Here is a 15558-nt window from a genome sequence, read left to right as displayed (position 1 = left end):
CTTTCCAGAAAAGCAAAAGCTAAAAGAATTCACCACCCCTAATCCGGCCGTACAAGAAATGCTAACAGGCCTTCTTTAAGCCCAAGAGAAATGGCACTATTAATTATAACAACAACAAAAAACATATATTAAAGTAAAAATCTCACTGGAAAAGTAAAATATATAACACAGGTAGTGGAGCAAGCACTTACAAAGCAAGCATGAAGGTTAAAAGACAAAGGTAGTAAATTTCCCTCAAATTACAATAATTAGTTACAGGCAGCAGAAAATGTAAAGATGTAAAATGTGTCATCAAATATATAAAGCATGGGAAAGGAGTAATACAGTAAAGTTTTGGAACGTATTTAAAATTAAGTTGCTATCAACTTAAAACAGACTGCTATTTACATATGACATTTTATGTGAACCTTGTGGTAACCATGAGGAAAAAATACATAATAAATACAAAAAGAAAATGAGAAAAGAATCTAAAGATAACACTAAAGAAAGCCATCAAACCAAAAAAGAAGAGGAAAGAGAAGAAAGGAATAGAGAGGAACTACAAAAACAACCAGAAAATAATTAACAAAATGGCAATAAGCATATACTTATCAATAATTACTTTAAATGTAAATGGTCTAAAATCACCAGTCAAAAGACACAGAGTGCTAAATGGATAACAAACAAACAATCAAAAAACAACAACAAGACCCATCTATATGCGCCTACAAGATATTCACTTCAGAAGTAAGAACACAGACTGAAAGTGAGGGATGGAAAAAGGTATTCCAGGCAAATGGAAATGAAAAGAATGCTGGAGTAGGTATACTCAGATAAAACAACATAAACTTTAAAACAAAGACTGTAATAAAAAAACAAAAGAAGGCATTACATAAAGATGTCAATCCAACAAGAAAATGTAACATTTATAAATATATATGCACCATACAAAGCAAACACTAACAGACCTAAAGGGAGAAATTGAAACCAATACAGTAATACCAGGAGACTTTAATACCCCACTTTCATCAATGGATAGATGATGCATCCAGACAACATCAACAAAAAATTAAAACAGAAACATCAGCTTTAAATAACACGTTAGACCAGACAGACTTAATAGATATATACACTCTATCCAAAAGAATACACATTCTTCTCAAGCGATCATGGAACATACTCCAGGACAGATCACAAGTTGGGCCACAAAACAAATCTCAATAATTTCAAGAAAACTGAAATCATATCAAGCATCTCTTCCAACCACAATGGTATAAAACTAGAAATTCATTAGAAGAAATAAGAAAAAATATAAAAATATAAAGATTAAACAACCAATGGGTCATTGAAGGAACCAAAGGGGAAATTAAAAAATAATCTACAACCAGTAAAAATAAAAACAGGACATACCAAAATACATAGGATGCAGCAAACGCAGTTCCATGAGGGAAATTCATACCTCAAGAAATAAACAAACAACTCAAATAAACAATCTAGCTCTGCAACTAAAGAATGAGGAAAGAAGAACAAGCAAGACCCTAAATTTACAGAAGAAAGGAAATAATGATGACTAGAAGAGAAATAGACACTAAAAAGACAATAGAAAAAAATCAATGAAGAAAGAGCTAGTTCTTTGAAAAGATAAATGATACCGAAAAATCTTAGCTAGACTTGCCAAGAAAAAAGACAGAAGAGAACTCAAATAAAATCAGAGATGTTACAACCAATACCGCAGAAATACAAAGGGTTGTAAGAAACTGCTATGAAAAATTATATGCCAAAAAACTGTACAACCTTGAAGAAATGAATAAATTCCTAGAAACCTACAATCTCCCAAGATTGCATAATGAAGAAATAGAAAATCTAAATACACCAATTACTAGTAAGGAGATTGAAAGCGTACTGAAAAACCTCCCAACAACAAAAGTCCAGGACCAGATGGCTTCACTGGAGAATTCTACTAAACATTCAAAGAAAATTTAACACCTATCCTTTTCAACTCTTCCAAAAACTGAAGGAGGGAAAGCTTCCAAACATATTTTACAAGGTGAGCATTACCCTGATACCAAAACCAGAGCAAGGGCTCCACAAAAAAAGAAAATTAAAAGCAATATCCTTGGGGCACCAAAGGTGGCTCAGTCAGTTGAGCATCCAACTCTTGATTTTGGTTCAGGTCAAGATCCCAGGGTTGTGGGATGGAGCCCCGCATTGGGTTCTGCAGTAAGCAAAGATCCTGCTTGGGATTCTCTCTCTCTCTCTCTCCCTCTGCCCCTCTCCCCTAAGGCATGCACATTCTCTCTAACAAAACCCTCAATATCCTGGATGAACACAGATCCCCAAATCCACAACAAATATTAGCAAAACAAATCCAACAATACATTAAAAGAATCATACACCATGATCAAGTGAGATTTATTCCAGTGATGCCAGGATGGTCCAACATCTGCAAGTCAATCAACACTGAACATCACATTAACAAAATTAAAGATAAAATCACACAATCATCTCAAAAGATGTGGGGAAAAAGAATATCTGACAAAATGCAACACCCATCTAGGATAAAAACTCTCGGTAAGTGGGTATGGAGGAAATATACCTCAGTGTAATCAAAACCACATATGACAATCCTATAGCTAACATCACACTTAATGGTGAAAAGCTGAAAGCTCTAACATCAGAACCAAGACAAGGATGCCCACCCTCACCACTTTTATTCAACATAGTCTCAGAAGTCCTAGCCATAGCAATTAGGGAAGAAAAATAAATAAAAGGCATCCAAATCAGAAAAGAGGTAAAACTGTCTCTATTTGTAGATGACATGATACTATATATAGAAAACTCTACAGAATTCACCAAAAAAACCTGTTAGAACCAATGAATTCATTCAAGTTGCAGGACACAAAATCAATATACAAAAATCTGTGGTATTTCTATACATAACTAACAAAACATTAGAAAAAGAAATTTAGAAAACAATCCCATTTACAACTGCATCAGAAAAAGAGTAAAATACTTAGTAATAAATTTAAGGAGATGAAAGACTTGAACACTGATAACTATAAGACACTGACAAAAGAAATTGAAGAAGATACAAATAAATGGAAAAATATTCTGTGTTCATGGATTGGAATTAATATGGTGAAAATGCCTATACTACCCAACATAATCTACAGATTAATGGCAACACCTATCAAAATTCCAGTGGCATACTTCACAGACCTAGAATAAACAATTCTAAAATTTGTATGGAACCAAAAAAGATGCCAAATAGCCAAAGTAATCTCGAGAAAGAAGAAAAAAGCTGGAGGTATCACACTTTCTGATTTCAAACTATACTACAAAGCTGTAGTAAATCAAAACATTATGGTATCAGTACAAAAACAGACACACAGACCAATGAAACAGAATAGAGAGCCCAGAAATAACCCACACTTATATGGACAGTTAGTCTATGACAAACAAGCCAAGGGCATACAATAGAGAAAGGATGGTCTCTTCAGTAATGATGTTGGAAAAATCGGACAGCCACATGCGAAAGAATAAAACTAGACCACTATTTTATACCATGCACAAAAATTAACTCAAAATGCATTAAAGACTTGAATGTTAAGACCTGAAACCATAAAATGCCTTGAAGAAAATATAAACTCCTTGACATCAGTCTTAGCAACATCCTTGTGGATCTGACTACAAAGACAAGGGAAACAAAAGTGAAAGTACACAAATAGGGCTACATCAAGCTTAAAACCTTCTACCCAACAAAGGAACCATCAACAAAATGAACAGGCAACCCACTAAATGGAAGCAGATTTTTGCAAACTATATATCTGATAAGGAGTTAATATCCAAAATACATAAAGAATTCATACAACTTGACAACAACAAATCAACCAACCTGATTTAAAAATGGGCAGAAGATTTGAATCAACATTTCTCCAAAGAAGATATACAGATGACCAACAGGCACATGCAAAGGTGCTCAACACCAATTATTAGGAAAATGCATATTAAAACCACAATAAGAAAACACCTCACATCTGTTAGAATGGCTACTAAAAAACAAACAAACGAACAAAAACAAGAAATTACAAATGTTAGTGAGGATGTGGAGAAAATGGAAACTTTGTGCACTGTTGGTGAGAATGTAAACTGGTGTAGCCACTATGGAAATTATAGTGGCCTCAAAAAACTAAGAACAGAACTACTGTATGACCCCTCAATTCCACTCTGAAATATTTATCCAAAGAATATGAAAACACTAATTCAAAAAGATACATGCACCACTATGTTTACTGCAGCATTACTTACAATAGCCAAGATATGGAAACAGTCTACGTGCTTATTGACAGATGGATGGATAAAGAGGATGTGGTACATTTATACAATGGACTACTCAAACATAAAAAATAATGAAATCTTGCCATTTACGACAACACAGGTGGCCCTTGAAGATATTAGGCTAAATGAAGTAAGGCAGAGAAAGACAAATACTGTATTATTTCACTCATACATGGAGTCTGAAAAACCAAACAAATGAACAAACAAAACAACAAGAGTAGTGGTTATGGGGCGGAGTGGGGGAGTGAAATGGGTCAAGAGGGTTAACTAGACAGTGACAGATGTTAAACAAACTTCGTAGTGTATACAGATATCGAGTTATAAAGATGTACACCTGAAACTTACATTTAAAGGGAAGGGGGCATAGTCATGGTGAAATACTACCCTGTCCCTAAAATGTATAAACTACAATTACAGGCGATATCAGAAAAAAAAAATCTCAAAAAAAAAAAAAAATGTCAAGTAAAGGAGACTGGTACAAAGGAGTATATTCCATATGACAATGGAGACATTACCATTCATCTTATAGGGTAGCAACAGAATTTCACAAAAAGTACCAGCACAGTTCCTTCTTCTCTCTCTGCTTTCCTCCCTCCCTCCTCTCTTCCTTCCCTTCCACCCACCTCCAGGTATAAACTACTCTGTTGATGACTTTCTTAAAAACATTAAGTAAAACTGTCCTACTAAAGAGGGTAAGCATCTCCAGGTTGTAAAACAACCTCAGAGACAGTATTATGTCCATGAAATTGAAAGGTCCAGGTGTTATAAGAGGTGATCTCCAGGACCTTCAGATTTTTCAAAGTCCATGGTTATAATTGTTTTTGAAATAACTTTTATTTTTAAAAAATGCAAAGAAATTCCCACTTTTACATTCAGTAGACTGCTCACACCCCTGTAGAAGATCCAGAACATCAGTGACTGCAGATTTGATGTCTGTCTACACAAGCTACAGCTTTGACAGCACAACTGCTTTAGTCATGGGGATTGTGAAATAAGAGTGACGTCTATGATAGCATAATCTCCAGATTTACAGAGATGAAATATATTTTTTCCTAAAACACTTGAAACAGATTGCATTTTGGTCATGTGCCTTTCTTCTGCTTAAAACGTCAAACAAAATATGTACACCACGGGCATTATTCTGAGTGCTTTAAAACAAATCCTTTATTCCTTAGGTCAGTGAGAGAGTAGAAGTGATTTGCACATCTGTTTATCTGTCCTACTGCTGTGGGGGGGCTGGTGGAGATTGTAAGAAAGGATCTATGAATACAGACAGAAAAATTTTACAGTGATTTTGAAGGTAATGATTTATAATGTCAGTCTTCCAAAGGTGTGAATAACAATAAAATGCAGTATGTAAGTCATTCTGCCTTTGCTGGTAACACTTACAGCTCTAGGTGATTAAGACTCGGATTTTCAAAAATCTTTTCCCTGTACAAAATATCCAGCAATAGAATGTTATGATCAGGAAGGGGCTAAATCTGAAGTCGACTATGAAAACTACAGCTCCAATTCAGGAAGCATGGTATCTGGAGATACCTTGGGTGATAAAGAAATCTTACTTGGTCAGTTAAGCAACAGTCTCAATATGACATGTTTCCCTACAGAAAAAGAGAGCAGTATGGGGCGACTGGGTGGCTCAGTTGGTTAAGCGTCCGACTTCGGCTCAAGTCATGATCTCATGATCTGTGAGTTCGAGCCCCGCATCGGGCTCTGAGCTGACAGCTCAGAACCTGGAGCCTGCTTCGGATTCTGTGTCTTCCTCTCTCTGCCCCTCCCCCACTTGTGCTCTGTCTCTCTCTGTCTACCAAAAATAAATAAATGTAAAAAAATTTAAAAAAAAAAGAAAAAAGAAAAAGAGAGCAGTATAAGAAAATTCTAAGTGATTTATGACTGAAATTACTAGGAGAACTGAGTATCTCCTATCCATCCCACCCCCCAGAATAGGATTATGCTAAAGAGAATCATTCCTAAACTGGGGACTTGTTATGATTTCAATGAATACCCCCCACCATGGCATCGACAAGAGAAATGGCAAACTTAACATGTAAAAAAGATTTTCACCTGCTTAATCCAAATTCCCCTGGCCATAGGAAACTTTATTGTTTAAAGAGAATTTGAAGAGAGATTAAACACAAAAGATTCAGTTCTTATGGCAAACTAATTTTGATATATAAACAGAGAAAGCCACTGACACTGAAATATACTGACTCGAAATGCTTACAGAGATGTATTTCATTTATCCATAGATAGCAGGCAGTGATAAAGACTACATTCTTATCTTTGCTCTTTAATGTAATTAACTTCACAGAGTTCAGCAGGCCACTGAGATTTCGTCCTTATTCAGAGCTAAAGCAAAGTTCCACTATTCTCTACAATCAAACAGCAACTTGGCAAAGAATCCAGGAGACCCTTTGCTTTTCCCTTCTCTGGGCCTAAACCGCAAGCATGCTAACACTGGTGTTCTAAATGCACAGAACTGGAGTCAGTAGGAGACTCGGGTTGGGGGACAAAATGGAAATCGTAAAGTGAGAATCTTTTCACTCGAAAACTACCTGACAATGGCATTCTGAGATTCTGAGGCACTTGTAAATCACATTTAAGTATGTCTGTTTTCTTGCCAGCTATTGTGGTCCTCCTAAATCTGAGAAGACTGTCTTTAGACATAGGAAGAGACTGGGACTTAGAAGGAAAATTCTGTTGTGGAATCATCTTTCTACCAGGAGTCTTCAGATATGTGTATTTCTAGACATAATCTATATTTCTGCACTGCTTAATGTCATTTGACATCCAGTACTAACAAGAGTCTACCTTCTCCCCTGGCCTCCAAGCAGCCCCCAAATTCTCCAGTTTATGCCTCTGGCATTCCAAACGTTGTAAAGAGCTGCTGCTTTATCTTCGCACAGACCTCCCAACCTCCGATGGGGCCCGAAATGATGATCTGTTACCACATTAACATCTTCTGACTCACCTGGTAGTTCATCAAAGAGAATTAAGTCTCTAAGAAGAGGAGGAGGGGTAGGGACTCGGTAATATTAATGAGAGAAAGGGTAGTCCATGTTTTAAGGACAAATCAGAGTTCTACTATTTTATTTCATATTCTGTCTAAATAAACCGCTCCAAAATGGCTTTATTAGAAATTCAGAGACTTCATGAATAGAAAGGGGAAAACAACAACAAAAAAATCAAATACGGGTTGAACAAATTCCACCCTGGCTTAGCAGGGCGGTAGATTAGTTTTAAGTAGTACCGTGTTGTAGTGAGTAATAGTTTTTAAGGGAGTGCTCGTGTATTTGGGTTGTTCTATTTCATAGTCCCAAGACACTGAGAACAAATATCCAACATGGAGTTTTTACTGTAAAACTATCCAGCTTCGCTTGTTTTCCAAGAGACTCATAGCCAAAGTGATGTGAACTTCCCCTATGCTGTCAAGGCAAGTCCGTGGTATAGCACATCACAATGAGAAGCCCTCTCCCACAGCTCTTCTGAGACCACGTGGAGCCTGGGAAAATGCCTCCGAGTGGCCTGCTGAGCCATCAGGACTGCAGGACAGGTAAGCACTGCTTCCTAACTGGCCCCACCCAACACAGCCTGGCTCTCCTCCAGCCAAGCCTTGTCCCAAACAAGGCAACCTCAAAGTAGGAAGACCTATTTTGTCCCATAATACTTCTCTCCCTGAGATGACCTCTTCATTATCAGTAACATCACTGACAATGACAAAAAATGTCAAACATCCAGAAAAGTAGAAAAACAGTGCCATGACCCCCCAAACCCCGCCATCTAAACTCAATAATGGTTAATATTCTGTCATGTTTCAAATACATATTTGGCAAACCATTTCAAAATACATTAGATGTCATGACACTTTACTCCTAAATATGTGAGCACAGACTCACATATAACAAGACATCCTCCTATATCACCAAGATAGTATGATCAAAACTGAGCATGACATTATTGGTCTGTCAAATAACCAGTCCATACTCAAATTTCCCAAACTATCCCCAAAATGTGTATCAATGAACCTCCTCTTGAATTAGAATCCAACCAAAGATCATGCATTGCATTTGGTTATGTCTCTTACATTCCTGTAATCTAGAATAATGTCTCCCTTCCTTTTATTCTTAATTATGACCTTTTAAAGGGATCAGGCTAGTTGTCCTGTAGAGTGACCTCCATTCAGAATTTGCAGTTAAAAAAAATAAGATCTCAGTTGCCTAAATACAAATTTTCAACCTGCATGCTCTTTTACAATGCCAGCCCTTTATTAGTTTTGACAGCTTCCTTTAAGTTCTGCAGGAAAGAGCAGGTTCAAACTAACACTATAATTAATTCAAAGTCTGGAACAAAAATGACTTGAAGATTTAGTCCTAAAGATAATTTCAAAGAAGTGAGATCTTAAATTTATAAACACTTAAATTTTTAGCAAAGGTAAGCAGGTGGGGTAGTGGTCTCATTCTTGTTCTAAGAAAGGGCACTTTGTGACAATCAGATGACTGTGTGCTGACCTGGAAGCAGCTCCACACTATGTACCAGTTCAGACTTGTGACTGTTTCCAGTCTGAGGTCATGAGTCAGCTCTCATTCTCCATCTGAAGACCTGGTGAGATTTAATAAGAGGGTAGGAAGAAAGGCGCTGATAGCTACTGAGTACTGACAATGTCTTCGTCCATGCTAGACTAGACCAGGAACATATACAGCCATTTTAAAAAATGACGAATATGTGTGTTTTAAAGCTATTTCATTCAGGAAAAAATGAATTATAACTCATTACTTCTGAAACTGTCCATTCAGTAAGTCACATCTGTCCTTATAAGATGGCCAAGGGTAGAGAAATCACAAGTGTGATATCATCACTTAGAACATATACAGGGAGGTTGGGTGTGAGATGGAGACTTTGGAAAAGCCCTTATGGGGCCCTTTGAAACATGTTATAGGCCTAAGTGTGATCTTCACCATTGTTGGTGATGGGTGGGGTTGGGGACAGGGGTTGCTCTGTGGGAACCAAAAAACAAGTCTTACCATAAGTTTAAGAACACACACACACAGGATCCTAGTTTAAGACCACAACTGGGAAACAATTTGGGTGGGTAAGTGGAATATTTGGTCCTGGGCTAAAAATTTCACTTATTACCCAAGATATTTAGAGACTCCAAAAGGATCCCTTGAGATAACATTTCACGTTCTTAAATAAGGACAGTACTGGACGCTGAGTCACAATAAAGCTATGTCTATTTGAGGCCAAAACAAATGGGGCAAACTAGTTAGTTCCATGAAAAAAAAAAAAACAAAAAACAAAAAACCTACGAACAAAATGATTACTTGAGGCCAAGTTTACTTAGAAAAACAATTTTCTACCTGTCACTTCATTGGCTTTGTATGCAATACCACTAGCCCCATGTGCTATTAATTTTACTATCTATGGGACCATCAGAGAATGTTACCATTCAGTGAGAAAGCTCAGGCAGACAAAAATTAGAATAAAACAAATTGAAAATTATCACTTTAGCTTTCTTTCCCATACTGCTTTCCTATTTTTTTTTGTTTATAAAAATATGCCCTTAACATCAGGTATGAAAACCATGTTTAGATAATGTTCAAGCACAGACAAAATGATATTCAAAATGATGGCTCCCACAATCATAACTCTGCCAGACGATGCATAATAATGAGGACAATAGAACTGGGCACTTATGAAAATCTCAAAGTTCCCTACAAAACCCTTCACTCACCTTTAAATAACTATGCATAAAAGAAACAGATATTTTGTTTATTTATTTTGAGAGAGAGAAAGAGTGCAAGAGGGGGAGGAGCAAAGAGAGAGAGGAAAAGAGAGAATCCCAAGCAGGCTCTGTAGTGTCAGCATGGAACCCGACATTGGGCTTGATCTCACAAGCTGTGAGATCATGACCTGAACCAAAATCAAGAGTTGGAAGTTTATTCAACTGAGCCACCCGGGTAACCCAAGAAACAGATCTTTTATTTCTAAATGAGGGAGCTGGTTGTTTGAACTGTTGGCTGTTCAAGCAGGCCGCTCTTGCAACAACTTTCAAACTTCCTGTGTATAAGATCAGAAGCGCCAGATGAAGCATATCCTCTATGGCCTCCCTCTCTTGCAGGGGGTCCATTCCAACTCTGATATTCTATGACCATGTGCAATGAGAAAAAGAGTTGATGAACCACTGGACTATTCGAACAGGATTGCAGAATCACAGGACAAGAAACATCTTTGAACAGCCCTCTAGCTCACTTCCTGCTTATTAGCCAGGATCATATTTAAATCATATTTTAAAAACACCACCAAATGCCAAATGAGAAGATGCCAAACCTAGGCATGTGTGACTTAATTCTTCCTTTACCATTTGAATTGAGATTGCAAACTTTGATGCTTTAAAGGACAAGACAGTAAAAAGGCTGGGTTTGGACTCTGGAAACCAGAGGAAGCACACGCCTGGTTAAAAGGGGACAGAAGCTATTGAACTCCAGCATCAGCTGCCACTGGAAATTAGGGCACCAGGGTACCAGGTTTTAGGCCTTTCCAGAAAAGCTAAATATCTAAATTTTTATATGAAATCTCCCAAATTTTAAATTAGCAATGAACTAAAAAAGAGCAGTCCAAGTACAGTTTTTCTGAGGGCAGCTTCAGCTTTGCACCACCAGTTGACAATTTGTAATCTAAATTCCTCGCACTGCAGTTGAAGTTCATTTTCTTGTGTCTGCTTTCAGCAGAGATGAAAGAAAGCTGGCTGTTACCAAATGCTTGGAGATAGGTAGTCAGTTTCAATCTAGTCATTTATTCTAAGCTAAATAAACCCAGGTCCTTAACCTCACTACACAGGACATGTTTATCTACATTTAAATCATTCTGACACCTCTAAGTCCTGACATTAAAGATACACAGCTAAGGGTTTGACTCAATGTGGGGGAAAATGAAAAGATTATACAATTTTAGAAATCATTAATCGTATGAATGTCTGTAGTTTAAAAATCACAAAACTTACATTTTTTAAAAAAAGGACTTGGAAGGTTTGAGTAAAACACCAAGTTCTGGGTTGGAAGGGCTAATTGTTATAAAGATGTGCATTGTTCCCATATTTATTTATTTAACAAACATGTACTGAATGCCTATTACGTACCAGACAATTCCAATCAGAATCACAATGAAAACATTTTTGTGTGTGCGTGGTAAGAGTAGGGAGCAATTTCAAAGTTGCCAAATTAATTCTAAAATTAATCTAGAAGAATAGACAAATAAGAACAGCTACATGAAAAAACTCAAAATGAAAAAAAAATTCTAATTCAAAGTAATGTATATATAATGTGTTTTTAAAAAAACTAACTAGACAAAAATAAAAAGTTTTATAAAGTTAAATCACCAATAATCCAACCACCCAGAAACAGTTACTTTTGTCACCTTGACTTTTGATGACCTCCAGATCTTTTCTGAAGACATATAAACACACATATATTCCTATTTCTTTTTACAAAAATGGAATCACATGACAAAAGCTGCTTTATAACCTGATTTTTCTTTAAAAAACTCAATGTACATGAACTTTGTGTATGTTACCACTTAGGAATCCACTTTCACTCTTTTCCAATTTAATATTCACTAGAAGACAGTTCCTACTGATCTGTAAAGCCGATTCTGCCATATACAGGCCTCTCTCTTTTTTAATGTTTATTTATTTTTGAGAGAGATACAGACAGAGTCAGAGCAGGGGAGGGGCAGAGAGAGAGGGAGACAACAGAATCCGAAGCAGGCTTTAGGCTTCGAGATGTCAGCACAGAGCCCGACACTGGGCTTGAACCCACGAACCACAAGATCATGACCCAATCTGAAGTCAGACATCTAACCTAATGAGCCACCCAGGCGCCCCTAGGCCTCTCTTTTAGAGTTATTTTATTCCATTGACTTATCAGTCAATATGCACTGTGTTAATTACCTAAGCTTTCTTTACAATAAACCTTAATATCCAGTAGGGCAAGTTCCTTTCTTGACCCTCGAAGCTGTTTCTAGTCCTCATCAAGAATTACTCCTGGTCCTTTATGCTTTCCTATAGCTTTTAATGTTAGCTTGTCAAGTTGCATGAAAAAATTGAGAGTTTGATTAGAAAGGCCCTGAATTTATAGACCAATTTGGAGACCAATGGGACTTCCTATATATTTGACATGGCAGACCTCCCAATTATTTTTGAGGACTTAAAAAAACGTCTTTCAGTAAAGTTTAGAATTTTTCTATGTAACATTCTTGCATACTTTATTAAGTTTATTATGAGGTACTTCCTATTTTTTATTGTTGCCATCACATATATTGCTTCCTAAAAATTACATTTTCAAATTGTCTGCTGTTGCAATTGACTTTTGTATGCTGACCTGCAACTGAAAAATCTATTAAACCCTCTTATTAATTCTAATAATTAGTCACTATATTTCCCTTAGACTTTTCATGATACTTTTATTCTTTATTTCCAAATTTCCCATCTGTATTTTTTCTCCTGACTTATAGTTTGGGCTAGAATCTCCAGTAAATGTTGAATATTGTTCCTAGTAGGAATCGCTGTGGTACCCTTGATTATAAAAGGAACACTTTTAGTGATTTAGCAATGACAACAGTATTTGTTTCCATTTCACTTAAGTTTTCAAATTTATTAGCTTTTGTAATAGGCACATCACAGATTTGTGGCTCTGTCCTTCAGGACATGCAGTGAACTGCTTTCTCCTACAATGTTTATGTAGACTATCTTCTGTTCTATATTTTCTATTCAGCATTTGTTTGTAACAAACATTCCCCTCAAATTTGTAACAAACAAATCCCCTCAGTTGGGATTTGTATCCCATTTTACAATGTGCTAGGTCTTTTTTCAATTTTTGATGTGTTCACTTGAGTCATGTACAAAAACAGTAAATATTCCCAAAGTTTATCATCAATCCTTCTATCTCACAGTTCTTAAATAAACCACTATGAAGTTTAAGTAACCACCAACTAGTCTAGAGTCTTTCCAAAGCCCAATCATGAGCCCACTGCTCATATTTAAATCACATGGGGAGTCGGAAGCTCCAAGGCTGGGGTCATTTTCAACTCTACAGATTCCTGTATCCCTAGCACCCAAGAATCTGATGTAGATCTGGGAAAGTGCCAGACACTTGTATTCTTTTTAAAGAGTTCCAAGGGATTCTGATGCACAGTTCAGGTTTGGAAGTCACTGCTCTAAATCTTATTTTATTGATCTACTGGTATGGAATTAGTAGCAAGAGTCTTGCTAGAGTAATGGTGGTGGTACATTACAAAGTTCTTGAAGATAAACACAAAATGCAAGTCCTATAAGTGAATATAAGAGAGAAATCACCCTCGCTCCTTAAACACAAACAAAGAGGCCTCTAGCAGGAGCACTATAGCAACAGTGAAGAGGCATAGGGAGAAAGCTAATTTCTAAGGCACTCAAGGCCCATACTACCAAGGCAATTTATGAGAAGCCAATGCATATTAGCTCAATTATTATCGCCTCTCTGGAGGATTTCAAAGAACAAGTCTCATGCCTCCTTTGTTTTCTTTTCTCTCTCTCCCTCTAACTGCCAGATGATCTACCTTTTCACAGAAAAAAATAAATAAAATCACCACATACTTTTCATTTCTTATCTTCCACAAGTCCCTACAGTTCACCTAAAATGTGCATCAATTTGATATGTAAAAATTAAAGTGATAGGTATGCAATGACTTATAATCGTAATTAAGATGCTAATCAGATCACACACAGACTCAGATTAACAAGAAATGTACGATGTTTGCTATGACTCAGGTTTTATTATTTCCAAAACACTACCTTGATATTCCTGTCTTCACTGTCTAAACAAGGAAAAACTTAGAAGAATGTGTAAAGAGAACTTTTTAATGTTGTTCTGCTTACACAGTATTTACTGATAATATAAGTATCAAATGAACAAATAAAAAATACTGGTTAATATAAAAAAATCATCAAACAACCTCCACCTTCATCGTATACACATTCTTACCATGAAATTAAGAGAGATATAACAAGACATGTGCTTCCCAATGAGTGGCAACAGGAAATACACCCTATCTAGCACAAAGTATTCTTGCATAAGAAACAACAACATACAAGGGATCTGACCTCATCAAGAGTGTGGGTCTGACTACCAGTTTACAGGAAATACAGGGGCTGGAAGAATATTAACGCCACCATGCAGATGCAGCCAGCCAAACCCAAAATGTGGGAAATTCCAGAGGACACTTGACCTAGTTTCTCTGATAAGTAAACAACAAGAAAAAAAACAAAAAACAAAAACAGGAGGGACGTTCCCCTAAGTTTAAAGAGATAGTCACCTATTGTAAAGAGAATCAATCAAATGCAGTGAATGTGTGGACCAACCTTGTTTGGACCCTCATTTGAACAATCCAACTATAATAGAATTGAAGAGATAGAGAAATCTGAAGATGGACTGTATATCTGATGACATCAAGAATTTTTTTTCTCCCTTGGGACGCCTGGATGGCTCAGTAAGTTAAGCATCCAACTCTTGATTTTGGCTCAGGTCATGATCTCGTGGTTTGTGGGATTGAGCCCTGAGTCAGGCTCTGCACTAACAGTGTGGAGCCTGCTTGAGATTTTCTCTTTCCCTCGCTCTCTGCCCCAACCCGACTCGTGCACTTGTGCACATCCACGCTTTCTCTTTCTCAAAATAAACAAACATTTAAAAAAAACCTTAATGGCACTCTGCTCATTAAAAAAAAAAAAAAAAGAAAACTTAGGGGCACCTGGGTGCCTCATTCGGTTAAGCATCTGACTTCAGCTCAGGTCATGATCTCTCAGTTCATGGGCTAGACACCTGCACTGGGCTCTGTGCTGACAGCTAGGAGCCTGGAGCCTGCTTCAGATTCTGTCTCCCTCTCTGCCCCTCCCCGCTCGCACTCGGTCTCTGTCTCTCTCAGAAATAAACATCTTAAAAAATTTAAAACACCTTATTTTTTAGAGTCAAATATATTGAATCACTCATGTGTACAATATATGATATCCAGGATTTACCTAAAATTATGTGGGAGTTGGGGGGCAGGAAGAACAAGTCAGGGGATAAATGAAATAACATTTGGTCATATGTTAAAAATGCGATGCTGCGTGATGGATAAGAGGGGACTCATTGGATAATCTATTGTATGCATCTGAAATTTCTAGTAAGTTTAAAAACAAAAGAGAGAATTCTTTGAAGACTAAAATTAAAAAAC

The 15558-nt window shown here is 36.8% G+C and overlaps 1 protein-coding gene across 1 annotated transcript in view; it reads right to left on the bottom strand.

Moving 5' to 3' along the window:
* SLX4IP (SLX4 interacting protein) overlaps positions 1 to 15558 on the bottom strand; it is a 178189-nt gene that overhangs the window by 24180 nt on the left and 138451 nt on the right. The window lies entirely within an intron of this gene.

This window comes from Herpailurus yagouaroundi, unplaced genomic scaffold (genome assembly GCF_014898765.1).
Source record: "Herpailurus yagouaroundi ecotype Mexico unplaced genomic scaffold, PumYag 196, whole genome shotgun sequence".
NCBI classification, from domain to species: Eukaryota; Metazoa; Chordata; class Mammalia; order Carnivora; family Felidae; genus Herpailurus; species Herpailurus yagouaroundi.
This window is presented reverse-complemented; position numbering and strand designations above follow the sequence as displayed.